The 8,122-nt window shown below is 45.6% G+C and overlaps 1 long non-coding RNA gene across 1 annotated transcript in view; it reads right to left on the bottom strand.

Moving 5' to 3' along the window:
• Window positions 1–6,150: 6,150 nt before the first annotated feature.
• The window catches only part of LOC104872661, an 11,566-nt gene continuing 9,594 nt past the window's right edge, over window positions 6,151–8,122 (bottom strand). Inside the window, exons 3-4 of the long non-coding RNA XR_783238.2 lie at window positions 7,173–7,281; window positions 6,151–6,521 (exon numbers count right to left, since the gene is read on the bottom strand). This is a non-coding gene — a long non-coding RNA (uncharacterized LOC104872661). The remainder of the gene's footprint in view (window positions 6,522–7,172; window positions 7,282–8,122) is intronic.

The raw sequence follows: 8,122 nt of genomic DNA, 5'->3' as shown, positions 1-8,122 counted from the left end.
TCAAGGCTGTCTCTTCCCTGGGCAGTATGCGTACCCCATCAGGGCAAGGATTTAATTAGTTGAATTTTTGGGCACTGGGGTGGAACCAAGGGCTTCACATGCTAAGCAAATGCTGTACTACTGAGCTTCTTCCCCAGTGCCCAGCCTGTTCTAAATTTTATTTTGAGCGGAGGTTTTGCTAAGTTGCCCAGGCTGACCTGAAACTGTCAATCCTCCTGCCTCCTGAGTAGCTGGGATAAAGGCATGTACCACAATGCCCAGGTTTTTTTATAAATGGAAAAATTCTTTTTACTGAAGATGTTAAATGTAAAGGTGTAGACAAGAGAAATAAGCACAAACTTACAAATTAAAGCCAGGGGATTCAGCCACCTGTTTTGCAAGCGAAAGGTCCGGAATTCCATCCCCAGTACCAAAAAACAAAACAAAACCCAAAAAACAAATTAAAGATCTGTTTCCATGATAAAAATTAACATTATTTAATGAAAATACTTAAAAAGCCATAGTTGTGATAAAAAGATGTTTTATACTTGTTTTTTAAAAGATATTTTATAGTTGTTTTAACAGAGGCTCAGTGAAAAAGAATAAGTGAGGCCGGGCCTGTAATCCCAGCACTCTAGGAGGCTGAGGCAGGAGGATTACAAGTTCCAGCCCAGCCTAGGCAATTCAGCAACTTGGAAAGAACTTGTCACAAAGAAATGGACTGGGATGTAGCTTAGTGTGACGCCTCTAGGTCTAGTCCTTAATACTGGAAAAATAATTTTGAAAAAGAAGAAATGAAAGGGAAGTCTGTCTTGGCAATGCACCCTGTGGGGCGGGAGGTGGTGATGCAAAGATCCTGGGACTCCCAAAGCACCCCAGGTGGGAAGGGAAAGGTACCTGTGCAGGAGGGTCCTCCTGTCTTTTGAAGGACTTGGAGCAGTGTAAATTCGGATGCATATGATGCCCAGGGCAGCCCAGAAGTTCCTAGAGAGGACAGGCAGCAGCCTCCACTCCATCCACACAGCCATGTGGTGTGCACCTGGCACGGGCTCTGCCAAGGCCAGGGCTTGGGATGGCACTGCGATGCCCTGGGTGGACCTGGGAGAGTGAACTGGGGCAGCGGGAAGCCGGGTGGGGAGGGCGCGTCTGGGGACAATAAGGGCATTTTAGTTTCTGTCTCTTCCTTCCGGTCCTTCTTCCCCAGCCTTGATTGTCCCAGTCATAGATGCTCAAGGCGGAGAATTCATAAATGAAAGGAACTAGGAAAACCTCACCACGCAGAGGCAAGCCTTGCTATAACAATTTAGTATATATTCATGGAGTATATTTTTGGCATTATTGGTTTTTCATTATGCACAATACATGAATGTGTTCTTCTTGTAAAACAGTAAAATGCTCTAGCTAGATCTCAACTCCCTGCTGGCAGCCCCTTCACTCCTGGTGTCTCTTTCTCTTTCCTAGCGCTTACTTCCTGCAGGACCAATTAATTAAGGGAACACACTTCATTCCAGACTGTTCTTTATATAGAGAGAGAGGTAGAAAACTTGGGGCTTGTTTTTGTTTGTTTGTTTGTTTAACATCCTGTGGATTGAACCCAGGGCTTTTGCACTGAGCCACATCCCAGCCCTTTTCTCTTCTTTTGGATTTTTTGTTCCATGTGGGGCACAAACTGACCTTGAACTCACCAGGAAGCCAAGACTGGCCTCTAACTCACTGGGATCCTCCTGCCTCGGCCTCCAGAGTGCTGAGATTACAGATCTGCTCCACCACATCTGTCTCTCAGCCCTTTAAAAAATTTTGGAGACAGGGACTCCCTAACACTCCAGGTTGCCTGGGCTTGGCTCCAATTTCTAGTGCTCCTGCCTCAGCCTTCTGTAGTTCTAGGATCACAAATGTATACCACCTCATCTGGTTAAACTTTTCTTTTTATTAGTTAGAATTATACTGCACATTCAGCTTTCTGTTTGCATTTTCCCTTCTCCTATGTGAGTACTTTTGGTGTATGCTCCCATATGTACCTACACAAAATGTATTATTTCATGACCTTTAAAATGTGCCCCAGCCCCGTTGGTTATCTGGTTGCACAGCGTGTGTGATTGACTGACTTCGGGCAAAGAGGCCGAGAGCACAGGCTGTGGAGGGCATCTCAGACATCTGAACCCTGAGTCACCACTTCCCAGCCTTGTGACGGAGGCAGGGCACTTAACCTCCCCGGGCTTCGCTTGTCTTCTTTATTCAGGGGGCTTTCAGGAGTTAATGTCTTCCGTCCTCTGAGAGTTGCCATGAGGCCAAATGGGATCACACAAGGCGACTATGAAAGGCAACGCTGCCTTGTCAAGTGCTACGGTAAATGGCAGGTGTGGCCCTTTCCTTACTATGGACAGGGCCTGTCCTTGTTGGGTGGGGAAACAGCGTGACAGCAAAGAGCTCAGACTCAGCAAGGTCCACTGGGTTCAAATGGGGAAATGCACCAGTGTCCTGCTCTGGAGCAAGTACCTTAGCATCTCTTCATCTCTACGGTGGCTTCAGAGTAGTACCCATTCCATAGGGAGAGGGTTATGCTCGTGGGCCCAAGGGACTTAGAAAAGCTCCTGGCCCTGAGTGTTAGCTGGTACAGTGAACCCTGGAGTTACGACTGGCCTGACCTATGAACAGCTTGGGTTACAACCGGAATTTTAGTTTTAACTTTCATACAGAGTCTTGCATTACTACTGGAATGCCGGCCTCTTGTGCTTCCAGATGGTCTCCGACACAGTTCTAACCCTTGAGGACTTCTGGAAGAAAGATTACAACATCCTTTCCTGCGGGGGGCTAATTGAGAAATCCTGGGCCAATGTCTCTCCAAGGACACTGAGATCAGCCTGTACACAGGAGAGAGACTTTGAAGGCTGTGTAGAGGAGCCTGAGCCTTCAATTGACCAACTTGAATTTAAAGTCAAGGGTCCCCTGTAATTCCCTTTTTATCTGCTGCCTACTGGCTCAAAAAAAGAGTATGATCCAGACGTCAGAGCCTTCTTCCTACTAGTAGACATTTAGGCTTTTTGCTCACTTCATTTCTCATACAGTTTCTCTACCCAGAAGTGAAATTTCTGGGTCAATAGGAATGGGGTAATTTTAATTTCTTAACATTTAAAAATCCATGTATATAGACTTTTAATTTTAAGTACTTGGATTCATGGTCTTAGCCAGTTTTTTCACTTACCTATGTAGCATGATTTCTAAATATCAATAAATATCCCACTGCATTTTCTTGAATCCTCTTCTTTGGAGAGGGGTTGTGTGGTCTCCAACTCCTGGGTTCAAGTGATCCTCCTGTCTCAGTCTCTCAGGTAGATGGGACTGCAGGCACATGTCACCATTAACTGTTACTTATATTTTAATGATCATTGCATTATGCAGAATCTCAAATATGTACAGAAGCAGAAGGAGCAGTATAACAACTCCCACAGGCCCCTCCCACTTCAGCCTGCCTACACCTTGTGCTGTGCTTCACGCGGGGCTGTTAAGGATGGCACAGTGCACGTTGTATGCGAGTCCTGTAACTTAGGAAGCCCGTTCCTTACGGTTGGCAAGTGAAGATGGTTAATTTTGTCCTAGGGAAATAGGACTTCAGTGGACAGGAGAAGGCAGGAGGTTTTGCCCACTCTGAACTCAGCCCAGCACTGCCCTCTTCTGCCTGCAGATCTCCTCCACTTGCACAGTGTATGAAGTTGTCCCACCTCTGGGCTTCTCAGATGCAGAGCCTGGGAGGAGGGAGGGAAGCAGCATGTGGAAGGGAAAAGGGAAGCTCTGTCCACGGCAGATCCTCTTGGGTGCTCTGGGGCCAAACACCCCCCATGGGACTGTCCCTCTGAGAGGCAGGCGGTGGGCTCTGTGTCATCTCAGTCACTGGCTGCCCCAGGGCTGGGCTGTAGCCTGGTGGACATGGCAGAAAGGAACAGTCACAGGCCCAGGGAGTCACCACAGCCCCCAGCAGCTGGGCACAGTGACAGCCTGTGCAAGCTCTGCAAGTCTGCACACCCACGTCCTACCTGTGAGGTCCCTGCTGACATCCACATGTGGGCGGCTTCACAGCAGCCTCTGTGAGGTGAAGGCAAAGCACCAGGAGCTCTGGATAAATCGGAGACCTTTGGGCTGAGGAGGAGGCAGGAAATGAGTCCCTTCCCTTTTCATATCTTGCAGCTGAGCCACAAACACCCAGGCTCAGGCTGCAGCTGGACGTGGAATGAGATGAAAGATTGCACCAGGGTCCAAACAGGATTTTAAACAGAAACAGTCGGTGAACCGGAGGCAGCAGGAGACAAAGGGGAAGGTGGAGGGGACAGAAGCCTGGCTCTGGCAGGAGGAGGGCAACAGAAAGCCATGGGGGAGGTGAGAGGCACAAGTGTAGGCTGCTGCTGTCTGTCAGGGGGGTAGGCAGCCCCAGAAAGGTCAGGTGCAATGCACAGAGAGAGTGGGGTCTTATGGGGCAAAACTTCCTCATTGTAGTACCTGGAGTCACTTTAAAGGGGGCAGACATTTCTGAGATGGCCCCCAGGAGGCATGTGGAAACACTGCCTCAGTGTTCCTCAAAATCCAGGTTTTTCAAGATTTGGTTTCTTTTTTGTACTTATTTTTGTTTTGTTTTGTTGTGCATGAGTGTGCATGCATGTATCTGAGATAGAGTCTGGCTCTACATAGTTCAGGCTGGCCTCGAACTCACAGCAATCCTCCTGCCTCAGCCTCCTGAGTGATGGGATTATAGGCGTGTGCCTCCACACCTGGCTTGCTGGACATTTAGATGTTGTCCTCTGAGGCTGTAAAGTAACCCTTGTGCAAGTCCTGCCCTAGGCACGTGCTTTCCTTCTCCTGGGTGGAGACCTAGCAGTGGAATGCTGAACGTTTCTTTGTGTCTGTCAGGCTGTTTTACAAAACAGTTGTAGGCCTTTCTGGCAGAATTTGAGAGTTCAGTTGCTTTACACTCTTGTCAACGCTTGGTATTGTCCAGCTTCTAAATCATAGCCCTCCTGATGGATGTGAAGAGGTATCTCGGTGTGATTTGATTTAGATCTCTCTGAGAACTAAAGGTTGTTTTTTTTTTTTTCAGGTGTTTCTTGACATTTTTATATCCTCTTTCATGAAGTACTATGTAAGGATTTTACCCACTGAAAAAATTGAGGCATCTTTTTAATTTTTAATAGTTAGAAGATCTTTAAACCTTCTGGATACCCCTGCCTTTTGACCTGACTCTTTCAGGGTGTCTTTTCCTTATCTATTGTAAAACACCAGCTGTCCAGAACTCCAGAGCGTGTGCACCATGGTGTTCAGAGGGTAAATTTGGTCTGAAGGTGCCTCTTGGCCAGTATTTGGCACCATCTCATGCACACGGCCCAGGGAGGCTCCACTGCCCAGGTCTGTCGCAGCCTGCACAGCTGATGACCACCAACATGGCCCCACGAGGAGGTGCTGGTCCTGCCCAGTTGTGCCACACTCGCCACCATTAGCTGATTTGGGGTCAGATGCTGGGCCTGCTGATTCCACTGAGAAGTGAGGACTCTGCCTTTTAAGCAGTCTGAACCATTAGGGTTGGAGCACCATTCTGAGTTCTGCTGGCCCTTCTGCACCTTTTCAGCTGACGTTTTTGGACAACTGCAATGTCCCCTGATGCATGTAAGGGGCTTGGTAGTTCTTTACTTACTGGGAAACAAGTTGCTACTCTATTCTAGACTTTCTAGCAAAAGGTTTTGCCAGAAAGAAAAACATTGTAAACTGATCATACACTATATGCAAATCTCTGCTCTAAGTCTTTAATTGGTGTTCACTAATTCAATCCTTCTAACAACTTGTCACTGTAGTGTATTATTATTCGATAAAATATCTGCAGTGTGAGCTGGGCATGGTGGCACAGGACTGGAATCCTAGCTACTTGGGAGGCCGAGGCTGGAGGATTGCAGGTTTTGAGGCTAGCCTGGGCAATTAGCTGGACCCCATCTCAAAACAAAACCAAAAGAGCTGGTGATAGCTTATTGTTATCTGTTTTTAATTCCCAGGCCCCCATCACCAAATAAAAGATAAGGAAAAAAAACAACAAAAAAGAGTACCTACAATATGAAAAAAATAACATGCCTAAAGTCACCCAAGTTCACTACCTTCCTCCAGAATCGTTTGCTGGCAGTAATTTTCTCTTGGCTCTGCACAGAAGGATTGAATCCTCTGGTTTCTAAGTGTGACCACGGCCACAAGTCTGTTTCTGTTTTCTACTTTCAGTCTTGGGGACACTTGCCTTTTGTCATTTAAGTTTTTTTCTCTTGAAACTCCAGCTGCTGATACATTTACTAATCACCCCAACGGAGCCCTTGACAGATGGGCCTTAAAACAGATGGCTCCACTGAAAGGCAACAATGGAAAGGGGAAAGTAATTTAAACCAATCAAGAAGATGGGGCTCTTGGCAGCAAATTTCTACAAAAGCTGAAACCATTTTCTCCAGTCTCCTTCAGTACATTTTTTCACACATGGAAGAGTCTTCCTGGGGGTGGATGCAATTTTTTAAACATCTGGAATGCTGAAAAGGAAGAGAGAAGAACCCCAAACCCTTGTCAATCAAATTCAGTTTTCTTTTGGCAAATTCAGCATCAGTGACAAATTGCCCAATTTGACATAAACAACATTGATAGATGTCAGCAAAGCTGTTTTTCCACAGCAGGAATGTGATATGCGTAGGATGTTATTGTTTTTTTTTCTTTTTCACTCAACAGCCAATATGTTTAATAACAAATAAAACAACCAGCTGTGTGAAGAAACCTACCACCTTCACAATGTCACCTGACAGTCAGCTGTTGATGGTTAATGAGTGTGGGATTCATTGCAAATCTCGCCTCAGAAAGTTTGCAGTGAAGTCTATTAAGCACTTCTCTGGATAACTCCTTACTAGAGTTCATGAGGTTTCTAAATGCAGGTCTGAGTTTCTTGTTTATTTATTTATGCTTTTGTGGTTTAAGGATTGAAATCAAGGCCTTGCTCATGAGAGGCAAGTTCTCTACTACTGAACTATATTCCCAGACCCCCTTCCCTTTTTGAGCTAGGTTCTCATTAAAATATCCACTCAGGCTGGTCTTGAACTTGTTTCCCTCCTGTCTCAGCCTCCCAAGTAGTTGGGGTTACAGGAATGAACCATAACATCTGGCTACTTCTGAGGCTTTCTTAGGATACACACACTGGCCTCCATAGCAGAAGACTTGAAGGCAGGCACTGGTCTTGCACTGTGGCCTCGTGTGGCTCTGGGTAAGACACTGAAACTCTCCAGAGTTTAGCTTCTCCGTGGTCTGCAGGATGATAAAAACAGATCTTAATCAATTTCAAAGTTCAGGTGAAAAACAAGTGTGAATCTCTTTTTCTTTATCAGACATTTGACTGAGAAATAATTTCATCCCATGCAATGAACAAATCCTCAATGTGCAGCTGAACAGAATTTTGCACATGTATACTCCTGTGTTGACCCTCAGATCAGGATATAGACTATTTCTGGCTCTCTCAAGTGTTCTCTGTGCCATTTCCTGGTCAGGACCTCTAAGGAACAAAGATTCTCTCTTCTAGCACCATAGATTAGCTTTGCCTATTCTTGCACTTTAAGTAGAATTTCATAGTATTTATTTTGTGTCTGGTTTGAACAGGCATAGTGGTTCATGACATCCATTTACAGTATATTGATGTAGCAGTTGGCAGTTTGTTCCCTTTTAGTGCTGAGTAGTATTCCCTGACATGACCATACCACAGTCTGCTTATCCATACCCTGGCTGTTCCCAGTTTGGAGTACTAGGAATAAAGCTGCTATAAATATCTTTGTACAGGTGTCTTCATGTAAATGAGTTTTCATTTTTCTTTGGCAAATACTTAGTCGAAGAATGGTTAGGTCGTAGAGTAGATATGTGTGTAGCTTTCTTAGAACCTGCTTGTTTTCCAGATGGGCATGCTAGCACATGGCTGCAATCCAGCACTCTGGGAAGGTAAGGCAGGCAGATCAGAAGTTCAAGTGCAGCCTAGTCAACTTAGTGAGTTAGTGAGACTCTGTCTCCAAATTAAAAAATTTAAAAGAGATGGGGACATAGCTTAGTGAAAAGGTACTGAGTTCAATCCCCAGTACTGTAAAAGAAAAAAAAAATATAT

This window comes from Fukomys damarensis, unplaced genomic scaffold (genome assembly GCF_012274545.1).
Source record: "Fukomys damarensis isolate Sample0158 unplaced genomic scaffold, DMR_v1.0_HiC HiC_scaffold_32, whole genome shotgun sequence".
Lineage (NCBI taxonomy): Eukaryota > Metazoa > Chordata > Mammalia > Rodentia > Bathyergidae > Fukomys > Fukomys damarensis.
Note: the sequence above shows the minus strand (reverse complement) of the source record. Positions and strands in the feature narration are given on the sequence as shown.